General features: G+C 43.7%; 1 protein-coding gene across 13 annotated transcripts in view; it reads left to right on the top strand.

Moving 5' to 3' along the window:
• CCDC191 (coiled-coil domain containing 191) overlaps positions 1-13,420 on the top strand; it is a 113,691-nt gene that overhangs the window by 76,206 nt on the left and 24,065 nt on the right. The window lies entirely within an intron of this gene.

The raw sequence follows: 13,420 nt of genomic DNA, 5'->3' as shown, positions 1-13,420 counted from the left end.
CTCAGACATTCCATTGGGACTATTCTTCTCTCATCACCACTCCTTTTCTCCATCTTATTTAGAGGAAACCTGCTCATTCTTCCAGTCTGACCTCAAATATGACTTCTTCCACATTAGCCTTTTCTGCCCTGCCCACCGTCCTTCCACCCAAGATTACGTGAGACCCCTATGTGGACTCCCCTGAAGCACCTGTCCTTCAGAGCAATATTGATGCATATAGTTATGCATCTACTTTAGGGCTGTTTATTCTGGTCTGCACCCCAATTAAGCTGTAATCCCTGTAATAGCAAAGAGTGCAGTTTGGAATTGGCTGAATTGGCTCTCAGTGTACCTAGAACATACTAAGCACTCAGCAGATATGTGTTGACTGAGTGGATAAATGAATGAACAAATGGAAGAAATGGGCAAAGCTCTTCCTTTCAAGATTGTTACATTCTACATTTAATAATTCTCATAAAACACAGTATACTAGAGCATTTATTGTCATGTACTTCATAGACCAAAAGGGGTCAAGAAACCATACAAAGCAAGGTCCTTGAAGATTTTGGAGAAACTAGAAGCAATTTCACAGAAAGGAAATTTGAATTGGAAATTATATTGGTCTGAATTCTCTAAAGAAATGGCCCGGGTCCCAGTTTCTTCATTCTACTATCTGAAGACCCAGGAAAGATTCCAGCCTGAATCTGAAGTCTGAAGACCAAGGGGAATCAATGGTGTAAAGCCCAGTAAAAGGGCAGGATACACCAGTTTCCCAGTTCAAATCGAGGGCATTAGTCAGAAAGGAAAAACTTCTTCCTCCTCTTTGTTCTGTCAGGCCCTCAATAGATTGGAAGATGTCAAGCAATATTAGGGAGGGCGATCTACTTTACATAGTCCACCAATTTGAATGCTAATCTCATCAAGAAACAGCCATACACACACACACTCACCCAGAAATAGTGTTTCATCTGGCTCCTCATGTTGCTTGCCAAGTTGACACATAAAATTAACTCTCACAAGTTCACCCTTGTCAATTTTGCACCCAGACACATCTCCTTAAATGGTATTTAATCTGCAAATAAAGACAACAGCAACATCATAATCTGTCCAGAATAATACAGCCATCCTGTGTACCCCTGAATATGTGCTAACCTCTTCCTCAGAAGAGGAGGCAAAGTCCTTGAGTGATGTTTACTCTTCTGGATATCACATAACTTAAATATTATGATGTAAAATTAGCAATACTTAAATACTGTGATGTAAAGTCAATGCATTTTTTTTAATTTTTTTTTTTTTTTTGACAGGCAGAGTGGACAGTGAGAGAGAGAGAGACAGAGAGAAAGGTCTTCCTTTTGCCGTTGGTTCACCCTCCAATGGCCGCCGTGGCCTGCGCACTGCGGCCAGCGCACCGCGCTGATCCAATGGCAGGAGCCAGGTGCTTCTCCTGGTCTCCCATGGGGTGCAGGGCCCAAGCACTTGGGCCATCCTCCTCTGTACTCCCGGGCCACAGCAGAGAGCTGGCCTGGAAGAGGGGCAACTGGGACAGAATCCAGTGCCCCGACCGGGATTAGAACCCAGTGTGCCGGCACCGCAAGGCGGAAGGTTAGCCTAGTGAGCTGCGGCGCCGGCCAAGTCAATGCATTTTTAAAAGATGTATTTTATTTATTTAAAAGGCAGAGTTACTGGCCGGCGCCGCGACTCACTAGGCTAATCCTCCACCTTGTGACGCCGGCACACCGGGTTCTAGTCCCGATCGGGGCACCGGATTCTGTCCCGGTTGCCCCTCTTCCAGGCCAGCTCCCTGCTGTGGCCCAAGAGTGCAGTGGAGGATGGCCCAAATGCTTGGGCCCTGCACCCCATGGGAGACCAGTAGAAGCACCTGGCTCCTGCCATCGGATCAGTGTGGTGCGCCGGCTGCAGCGCGCTGGCCGTGGTAGCCATTGGAGGGTGAACCAACAGCAAAGGAAGACCTTTCTCTCTGTCTCTCTCTCTCTCACTGTCCACTCTGCCTGTCAAAAAAAAAAAAAAAAAATTACCAACCCAAATGCCCATCAACAGTAGACTGGATAAAGAAATTATGGGACATGTACTCTATAGAATACTATACAGCATTCAAAAACAATGAAATCCAGTCATTTGCAACAAGATGGAGGAATCTGGAAAACATTTTGCTGAGTGAATTAAGCCAGTCCCAAAGGGACAAATATCATATGTTCTCCCTGATTGGCGACAACTAACTGAGCACCAAAGGGGAAACCTGTTGAAGTGAAATGGACACTATGAGAAACAGTGACTTGATCAGCCCTTGTCCTGACTGTTGATGTACAATGTAATACTTTATCCATTTTAGTATTTTTTCTTTGTTTTGTTCTAGTACTATTGGTTGAACTCTGTAATTAACACACAATTATTCTTAGGTGTTTAAATTTAACTGAAAAGTGATCCCTGTTAAATATAAGAGTGGGAATAAGAGAGGGAGGAGATGTACAATTTGGGACATACTCAATCAGACTTGCCCCAAATGGTGGAGTTAGAATCATGCCAGGGGATTCCAATACAATCCCATCAAGGTGGCATGTACCAATGCCATCTCACTAGTCCAAGTGATCAATTTCAGTTCACAATTGATCACACTGATAGGTCTAAGAGTCAAAGGGATCACACAAACAAGACTAGTGTCTGCTAATACTAACTGATAGAATCAAAAAGGGAGAGAACGATCCATCATGGGAAGTGGGATACACAGCAGACTCATAGAATGGCAGATGTCCTAAATAGCACTCTGGCCTCAGAATCAGCCCTTAAGGCATTCGGATCTGGCTGAAGAGCCCATGAGAGTATTTTAGGCATGGAAAACCAAGACACTCTGGAAAAAAAAGACCTAAATGAAAGATCTCTGCGAATGAGATCCCTGTGGAAAGAACGGGACCATCAAAGAAGGAGGTACCTTTCTCTGAAGGGAAGAGAGAACTTCCACTTTGACTGTGACCCTGTCGGAATAAGATCAAAGTCGGCGAATTCAACAGGCTTCCATAGCCTTGGCAACTCATGACTAGAGCCTAGGGAGATTACTGACGCCATAAACAGGCGTGTCAAATTGTTAAGTCAACAACAGGAGTCACTGTGTACTGACTTCTCATGTGGGATCTGTCCTTAATGTGTTGTCCAATGTGAAGTAATGCTATAACTAGTACTGAAACAGTATTTTACACTTTGTGTTTCTGTGTGGGTGCAAACTGTTGAAATCTTTACTTAATATATACTAAATCAATCTTCTGTTTATAAAGATAATTGAAAATGAATCTTGATGTGAATGGAATGGGAAAGGGAGCGGGAGATGGGAGGGGTGTGAGTGGGAGAGAAATTATGGGGGGAGAGAGCCATTGTATTCCATAAACTGTACTTTGGAAATTTATATTTACTAAATTTAAAAAAATTTAAATAAATTTATTTAAATAAATTCTCTTTAAATAAATCTCCAAAAAATAAAAAACAATTAAAAAATAAAAGGCAGAGTTACAGAGAGAGAGAGAGAGAGAGAGAGAAGAGAAAGTTCTTCTATCCATTGGTTCACTCCCCAAATGGCTGCAATAGCCAGGTTCAGGCCAGGCGAAGCCAAGAGCCAGGAGCTTCTTTCAGTTCTCCCATGTGGGAGACTACTGCTTTCCCAGGTGCATTAACAGGGAGCTGGATTGGAAGTGGAGCAGCTGGGACTCAAACCAGCACCCATATGGGATGCTGGCATCACAGGCCTTGGCTTTACCTTCTTCACCACAACACTGGCCCCAGTCAATACATCGTATGTTGCATGATAGGGAATAAGAGAAAAAGCTACACAAATGTATTAATAGCAGAATAGGAGGAAAATATTTATGATAATATTCAAAGTCCTCATTTTTTAAAAAGGCTTATTTATTTATTTGAAAGACAGAGTTACAGAGAGAGAGGGAGAGAGAGATCTGCATCCTCTGGTTCACTCCCCAAAAGGCCACAGTGGCCAGGGTTCGGCCAGGCTGCAGCCAGGAACCTGAAGCTCTATCCAGATCTCCCCCATAGGTGGCAGAGGCTCAAGCACTTGAGCTGCCTTCTGCTACTTTTTGAGGACCTGCATTAGCAGGGAGCTGGATCAGAAATAGAGCAGCCTGAACTGGAACTTGTGCTCATAAGGGATGCTGCTGTCACAGTTGGCGGCTAAGTCTACTGCACAATGCTGGTCCCAGAGTCCTCATTTCTATTACTCTTCAATTTCTCCTTGTCCATCAGAATCAGCAGAGCATGAAGTCATGGGTATAGGAAGCAAACATTTTATGAGTGCATCTCTAGAGGTAATAGTGAGTGATGCCACTACTGTTTCCACCCTTTGGTTTCTGGACCAGTGAATCATGGCCATAAGTGAAACTGTCTTGTGTATTGAGATTCAGAGTGTATACAGCCTTCCAGAGAACCCCTCCCCAGTCCTGCAAAGTATTGCCATCTATCTGGGCAGTAGCTTAGTCTTCAAAAGATCATTCCACTATTCTTTCTCAAGCCAGTGACTTCATGATGGTTGGGAACATGGTGATAGATTGAATTTCATAAGCATGTGCCCATTGCCACACTTCTTTGCTGTGAGTTCTGATAAAAGTGAGTTCTTTTTATCAGAAGAAGAGCTATCTGGAATACCATGATGGTGGATAAGACATTCTTTTAAGTACATGGATGGTAGTTTTTTAAGAACCATTGTGTACAGGGAAAGTAAATCTATATCTTGAGTAAGCATATTTCAGTTAGAACAAAATGCTGCCCTTTCCATGATGACAGTGGTCAATGTAAGGAACCTTCACCAAGCACTGGGTGCTCACCCCAGGAAATGGTTCCACATCAGGGATGCCGTAGTGGTCTCTGCTGCAGGCAGATTGGGCACTCTGCAGTCCTTTAGCCAGGGCAATACTGGTGACTTGAAGTCCATGTTGCTGAGTCCATGCGTTACCTCCATCCCTGCCACTTTGTTCATGAGCCCCTGGGCAATGACAGGGGTGGCTGAGGAGAAAATCTGTCTAGTACCCACAGAATGGGCCATCTTGTCCATGGAGTGAATGGTCCAGCCATATATAATTACTTTTTGGTTATTTTAAAAGATTTGTTTATTTATTTGAAAGGCAGAGTTACAGAGAAAGGGGGAGAGAAACACACACACACACAGAGATCTTCCATCCTCTGGTTCATTCCCCACAGTGGTCATTGGCCATAATAGCCAAGGCTGGGCCAGGCTGAAGCCAAAAGCCTGGAACTCCATCCAGGTCTCCTATGTGTGTGGCAGAGGCCCAAGGACTTGGGTCATCTTCTGCTGGTTTCCCAGGGACATTAGTAGAGATTTGGGTCAGAAGTGGAGCAGCCAGGACTCAACACAAACCAGCACTCTTACAGGATGCCAACATTGCAGATAGGGGCTTAACCCACTGTGCCACAATGCCAGTCCCCCAGGAATATATAATTCATAAATAAACCTAAACAAATCTATAAAAACAGCCCATTTCCTCCCTTAAAGACTACACTGACAGGGTGCTAAGATAGAAACACATGTGTTCTGTGTAATCTCAGTGGTTCCTGAGATGAATTAAGTTGTATTGAGGAAGTATAATTTCTGTGAATTGTTTGGTAAGTGTTGGTTGAAATAAATATAAACTAGTTTATCAGTTAACTTCTCAGAACCTATAATCCTCCTAGCAATACAAGACTCTGAGAGACAGACTTAGTTTGCCAAGTAGTCACATGTATCTGACTATGGAATCCTTTTTTTATAAAGCACACATCACAGATGATTTGATGTCATACTATTGTAAAGCAGTGAGACAATTTTCAAAATATGTAAAAATGTTCCCTCTCATGTCTCTTCACTGTAAAAAAATTTGAACAATACAAAGAAATGGGAAAAATTCTCTGAGTTTAGTAGTAATAATGAACTATTATTAATATATTAATATATCTACTTCTGGTCTTTTTCTTTGTGCATCTATTTTAATAGATTGATCACTTGTATGTATGTAGGTGTTTGTGTAAGCCATATTTTTCATTTAAGAGTCTACCATGAGGCCAGAGCTGCGGCTCACTTGGCTAATCCTCTGCCTATGGCGCCAGCACACTGGGTTCTAGTCCCGGTTGGGGCACTGGATTCTGTCCCGGTTGCTCCTCTTCCAGTCCAGTCTCTGCTGTGGCCCAGGAGGGCAGTGGAGGATAGCCCAAGTGCTTGGGTCCTACACCTGCATGGGAGACCAGGAGGAAGCACCTGGCCCCTGGCTTCGGATGGGCGCAGTGCGCTGGCCGCAGTGGCCATTTGGGGGGTGAACCAATGGAAAAGAAGACCTTTCTCTCTCTCTCACTGTCTAACTCTGCCTGGCAAAAAAAAAAAAAAAAAAGAGTCTACCATGAGTATATTCACTTATCATTCAGAATTCTTCAAAGCCTTTCAATTTATATATATATATATACACATATATATATACATATATATGTATATATAATTTAATTTAATTTTTAAATAAGCTTTTTGGTTTTAAAATGTAGATTTACAGAAAAATGACAAGATAGTACAGAGTTCCCCTAAATCCCTCATTCTCTTTGCCTCCACCAGTGTTATTATATTGCCATCGTATACTTGTTAAAACTAAGAAATCAGCATTAATTCTTTCCTCCAGAATTTCATCAATTTCACCAGTTTTTCCATTAAGGTTCAAGATCTGATCCAGGATACCACATTCCACATAGATGTTACATCTCCTTAGTGTCTTGTCATCTGTGGCAGTTTCTCAGTCTTTCCTTGTTTTTGATGACCTTTTTGAAGATTTTTGACAATTTTAAAGGTTATCAGACAGGTATTTTGTAGTGTTCCTTAATTTGTGTTAATCTCATTTTTTTTGTTATGATGGGGTTTTGGTTTTTTTTTTTTTTTTTTTTTTTTGAAGAAGGTGCCAAGGTAAAAATGCTTTTCTAATTGCATCATACCAGGGGCACAAGATGATACCAAGTTGACTTATCTCTTACAATGTTAACCTTGGTGACCTGGTTAAGACAGTGTTTGACAAGTCTCTTTATTGTGAAGTTGCCATTTTTCCATTTTCATACTCTGGTCTTTGAAGCAATTCATTGAGTCCAGTGTACTCTATAGGCATGGACAAGGGAAAATTAAGCTCTGTCCCAAAAGGAAGAATGTCTGCATGGGTTAAATGAAATTTCCCTGAGAGGAAGATTTGTTTCTCTTCCTCTGTTTACTTATTTATTCAATCATTCAATCATTTGTTTATAAAAAATGGGGGTTCATGTGTATTTATTTGATACTTTGGGTGATAAAAAATACAATGTTTCACATTGCTGTTGCTTTGGCCAACTTTGGGAGTTCGTTGAAGATGGCTCCTCTGTGCCTTTGACACGTCCCCATCCTTTTGTGTTTTTGAGCATATCAGTTTCTGGTATTTCTTGTATTTTCACTACTGCAGCCCTAGAATCAGCCATTTCTCCAAGGTGCCTCAGTCTTAAATGGTATGCTGAATATCTGTGTACTGAGTGTGCTAATTGCTACAGAGGTGTCATGGATTCTAGGACTGTGGCAAACAGAGGTTGCTATCTATCTATCTTTCTATCTACCTATCTGTTAAGCCACATGTACACACCTATCTATAATAATTTCTTCATCTACATGAGCTCTAATCCAACACCAGTGGAAAACTTGGCTGCCACAATCAGTTATCTATGGTCTCATTTGTTCCATTCCAATATAGAATTAAAGCAGTTTCAGAACTATTAACTTATATACTTATAAGAGAAAAGCTAGGGTAAAATGTTGATGTACAGAGCCACAACACTGGCCCAATCGAGTTAAATTTATCAGTATTTCTTCCATGCTTTTTGCTTTTAGTGTTGTATCTGAAAAACAGTCACCAAACTTGTCGCTCCCCCTCTTCGTGGAGGAACGACACTAAGCCCTGCCTAGGCTTCATATCCGAGTCACGGCACCATTATGTCGCTCCCCCTCTTCGCGGAGGAACGACACAGGACCCTGCGCTGTTCTTTTGTCTGCTCGGCCCTCCCCGGGTTTGCTGCTGGTTCTTCCCGGGTTGGCTACTATCCCTTCCACCTCCGTGGAAGGGCAGTTCCCCCTGGCCGCATTCCCCACTTCCGCAGGGGAGCGGCACACCGCCGGCCGGCTTTCTCGGGGGCTGCACGGGTTCCCTTAGATGTTCCCCATAGATGTTCCCGGTGCATGCCGTTTCTCTCCTCCTTTATAGTCCTCCTCCGCCAATCCCAACTCGGCTGCCCACACGCCGAGTACGCTGCTCTCCAATCAGGAGCAAGTCCTACAGTTAATTGGTTGAACTGGAGGCAGCTGTGCGGAAGCTGTTTACTTCTCTCCCAGCGCCATATTGTGGGAGAGCAGATGCATAGAATAAGTCTTAATTCCAGTAACAGTCTAGTCCGGTTTGCTCCCCACAGATCCCCCTTTCTTTTTATTTTTGGCGTTGATACGCGCCTGTCTTCGGTGTCCCGCGGCACACACTCTGCTCTACTTGCTAGAGTTGCCACAGGCTCTTACAAGTCCTATCCATCAGGCAAACCGAATCCGGGTCCTCTCTTCGCCATTGTGAGGAGGTTTTTAGGCGCTGATGCGTGCCTGTGTTCGGTGCCCTGCAGCGCATGCTCTGCTCTGCTAGAACTGCCTGCAGGTGTTTACAAAACCTATCAGGCAAACCGAATCCAAGCCTTCTCATTGCCGTATTGTGGGGGAGACTTATTAGTGTTGGTTTGTGCCTATCTTCGGTGACCTGCAGCTCATACTCTGGTCGAGCTGCTTGCTGGCGCTTACCGCCTTAATTAGGCAGACCGAATCCAAGCCTCCTAATGGTTGTATTGTGGGGAAGCCTTACTGATGTTAATTCGTGCCTGTCTTCGGTGACCTGCGGCGCACAAGCTGCTAGCCGCCCAGGTGCTCATCGCCTCACTTAATCAGGCAGACCGAATCCAAGCTTTCTCATTGGCATGTTGAGGGGAGGCCTTATTTTTCTCTATTTCTCTATCTCCGGGCATTTCTATTTCTCCCATTTTACTTCTGTCTGCCAACATTCCTATTTCTCTTTTACTTCTAAACTTCTGTTTCTCTTATCCCCGCAGCTTTCCGGCACCTCGCCCGGCCGGCGGGTTCCCGGCTCTGCGCCGCTTCAGCCCGCGCGCCTCTCTCATCTGCGCAGCTTCCCGGCTTTGCGCGGCTCGGCTTCGCGCGCTCCGCGGTCTCCACGCTTAACCCTTTCGCGTCTGAACCACGGCCTCGCGCCAGCCCCGTTCCCTATCTATTCACGCCCCGTGCTCTCTCTGCACGCGGCGGCTTCCGCGAGTAACACAGCGTAGCTTACGTGTCCGCCACTAGCATTCAATCTAAGTTCCCCGGGCTAGCCTGGCGAATTCAACCCAGCGTACGTCTCCGCCCCACGGTTTGGCTTCCCGTCCTTTGCTCCCCGGGCTAATCAGACGGATCCCAACCAGGCTCACGTTTCAGCTTCTGGTTTCAACTTTTCGCCCCCTATTCCCGGGCTAACTTGAGAATCCCAAAGTGGCTTTCGTGTCCGCCTTGGCCTGCCCCCCGCGGCTTCAATTTCCCTAACACTTTTCTCTACCCGGTATGTTTCCCTAAGCCTTCCTCCAACAATACTCCTCCCTCATTTCTCCTGGCCTCTCCCCACAGTCCGCATCCGAGTCTGTTTGTTCTAGCTTTCACTTTCGCTTTCGACCTTAGAGATTTCTCCCAGCTTCCCCCCGTAGTCCGTATCCGAGTCTATGCCTAGGCTTTCAATAGCTTCTTCCGGCTCCTTTTTCGTCCGGCTTTTCCCTAGGCTGTTTGCTAGTCTCTCTCTCCGGTAATTTTCCACTTCTTCCCGTTTCTTCCCTCCTAAGTTTGCTATCCGTCCTAGGTTTCCTATCCGAGTCATTTCTTCCCTCCTAAGTTTCCTATCCGTCCTAAGTTTCCTATCCGAGCTAGGTTTCCTATCCGAGCTAGGTTTCCTATCCGAGCTAGGTTTCCTATCCGAGTCACGGCACCATTATGTCGCTCCCCCTCTTCGTGGAGGAACGACACTAAGCCCTGCCTAGGCTTCATATCCGAGTCACGGCACCATTATGTCGCACCCCCTCTTCGCGGAGGAACGACACAGGACCCTGCGCTGTTCTTTTGTCTGCTCGGCCCTCCCCGGGTTTGCTGCTGGTTCTTCCCGGGTTGGCTACTATCCCTTCCACCTCCGTGGAAGGGCAGTTCCCCCTGGCCGCATTCCCCACTTCCGCAGGGGAGCGGCACACCGCCGGCCGGCTTTCTCGGGGGCTGCACGGGTTCCCTTAGATGTTCCCCATAGATGTTCCCGGTGCATGCCGTTTCTCTCCTCCTTTATAGTCCTCCTCCGCCAATCCCAACTCGGCTGCCCACACGCCGAGTACGCTGCTCTCCAATCAGGAGCAAGTCCTACAGTTAATTGGTTGAACTGGAGGCAGCTGTGCGGAAGCTGTTTACTTCTCTCCCAGCGCCATATTGTGGGAGAGCAGATGCATAGAATAAGTCTTAATTCCAGTAACAGTCTAGTCCGGTTTGCTCCCCACAAAACTCAAGGTCAATCAAATTTTCTCTCTCATATTTTCCTCAGGAAATTTTATCATTTTTATTTTACATTTAGGCCTGTGTTCACTTAGAATTAATTTTTACATAATATATAAAATATGTGTTGTGCTCATATTTTGAATAGACATCCATTTATTTCAGTATCCTGTGTTAAGAAGACTTATCTTTTCTCATTGAACACTTTTATACCTTTGCCAAAAATCTGTTGACTATATTTGTATGGATTTGTTTCTGAACTCTCTACTATGTTCTGTTGATTTTAAAAATATATTTCTGGGGCTGGTGCTGTGAAGTAGCAGGTAAAGCCATGGCCTGCCGTGCCGGCATCCTATATGGGCGCCAGTTCGAGTCCTGGCTCTCCACTTCTCATCCAGCTCTCTGCTATGGCCTGGGAAAGCAATAGAAGATGGCCCAAGTCCTTGGGCCCCTGCATCCACATGGGAGACCTGGAAGAAGCTCCTGGCTTCTGGCTTAGATCAGCGTAGCTCTGGCTATTGTGGCCAATTGGGGAGTGAACCAGCAGGTAGAAGACCTCTTTCTCTCTCTCTCTCTTGCCTTTCCTTCTCTCTCTGTGTAAACTCTGACTTTCAAATAAATAAAAATTCTTTTTTTTTTTTTTTTAAGATTGATTTGTTTACTTATCTGAAAGGTGGAATGACAGAGAAAAAGAGAACTCTTCTGTCTGCTGGTTTACTCCCCAAATATCCACAATAGCCAGGGCTGAGCCAAGCCAAAGCCTGGAGCCAGGAGCCAGGAACTCCATCTGGATCTCCCATGAGGGTGGCAGAAACACAAGTACTTTGCCATTGTCTGCTGCCTCCTGGGTACATTATTAGCAAATTGATTTGGAAGCATAGGTGAGACTGAATCCCAAGTACCTCAATATGCCAATATGGGATACAGACATCCCATGTGGCAGCTGAATCCACTGTGCCACAGTGCCCACCACTAAATGTATTTTTTATTTTTAATCGACACATACTAATTGTACATATATATGGGGTACAGTCTGACATTTCAGAATATGTATACAATGTGTAATGATCAGATTATGGTAATTAGCACCTCTGTCACCTCAGACATTTGTCATTTCTTTGTGTTGAGAAACTTCAAAGTCCTCTCTACTAGCTTATTTTAAATGTTTAATTAACCGTTGTCAATCATAGTTATTCCACCGTGCTATACAATGTTGGAGGTTATTCCTCCTACTCAACTGCATCTCCATACCTGTTAACAATTCTCTCTTCATCCCTCCCCGCCCTGCACCCTTTCCAGGGCCTGGTAACCACTATTCTATTCTCTGCTCCTTTGAGATGAACTTTTTAGCTTCCACGTATGAGGGAGAACATGTGGTATTTGTCTTCTGTGCCTGACTTATTTTAGTTAATATAATATCCTCTAGTGCCATTTACACTGTTGCATATGATAGAATTTCATTCCTCTTTATGGCCAAATAATGTGCCATTGTGTGTATGTGTATACACACACACACACACACACACACACACCACATTTTCTTTATCAGATGCCTTGTTGATTCCATATCTTGGCTATTATGAATTGTTTATGGATGCCTTTGTTTATTCCATATTTTGGCTATTGCAAATTGTGCTGCAGTAAACATGCAAATGCTGTTGTCTCTTTGGAGTAATGATTCAAGTGTCTTTGGTTAAATGCCCAGTGGTGGGATTGCTGGATAATATGGCAGTTGTATTTCTGTATTTTTTAGGTATCTCTATTTTTTTCTCCATAGTGACTATACTGTTCTACATTTCTACCTGTACTTTATGAGAGTTCCTCTTTCTCCACATCCTTATTAGCATTTGTTATTTTTTGTCTTTTTGACAATAGTCATTTTGATTGGAGTAAGATAGTCATCAAATTTTGGTTTTTGATTTTCATTTTCCTGAGAATTAGTGATGTGAAACATTTTTAATACTTATGGACCATTTGTATATCTTTCTTTGAGAAATGTCTGTTCAGATCATTTGCCCATTTTTAATTTGATTATTTGGTTTCTTACTGTTCAGTTGTTTGAGTTCCTTATATATCCTGAAAGTTAATCCCTTATTGGATAAATAGTTTGCAAATATTATCTCCCACCCTGTATATTTTTTCTTCACTTTCTTGCTTGTTTCATTTACTGCATAGGTCTTTGTTAGTTTGATGTAATTCTGTCAGTTTTTGTTTTTGTTGCCTGTGTTTCTGAGATCATATCCAAAAAAAAATCTTTACCCAGACCAATGTCTTAAAGCAGTTTCCCTATGATTCCTTTTATTAGTTTCAGTATCAAGTCTTACAGTTTAAATCTTTGATCCATTCTGAGTTGATTTTTGTATATGAAGAGCAATAAGGGTTTAGTTTTTCTGCATAATGATATCTAGGTTTTCCAACACCATTTATTGAAGAGATTTTTTCTTTCTTCAATGTATGTTCTTACTGCCTTTGTCAAAAATCGGTTGACTGGAAATATGTGGATTTATTTCTGGTGTCTGTTCTCTTCCAGTGGTCTATGTGTTTGTTTTCATGCCAGTACCATGCTGTTTGGTTATTATACTTTTGTGGTATTTTTTAAGATTTATTAATTTTGTTTGAAGGTCAGAGTTATAGAGAGAGAGGGGGACAGAAACAGACAGAGAGATGGTCCATCATCTGGTTCACTTCTCAGATGTCCACATGGCCAGAACCGGGCCATGCCAAAACCAGGAGGCAAGAACTTTATCTGGGTCCCCCGCGTGAGTGGTAAGGTTCCAAGCACTTGGGCCATCTTCCACTGCTTTTCCTGCAATTAGCAGGGAGCTGGATTGGAAG

Source organism: Oryctolagus cuniculus, chromosome 4 (genome assembly GCF_051225735.1).
Source record: "Oryctolagus cuniculus isolate XC-2025 breed Fujian yellow rabbit chromosome 4, ASM5122573v1, whole genome shotgun sequence".
NCBI classification, from domain to species: Eukaryota; Metazoa; Chordata; class Mammalia; order Lagomorpha; family Leporidae; genus Oryctolagus; species Oryctolagus cuniculus.
Note: the sequence above shows the minus strand (reverse complement) of the source record. Positions and strands in the feature narration are given on the sequence as shown.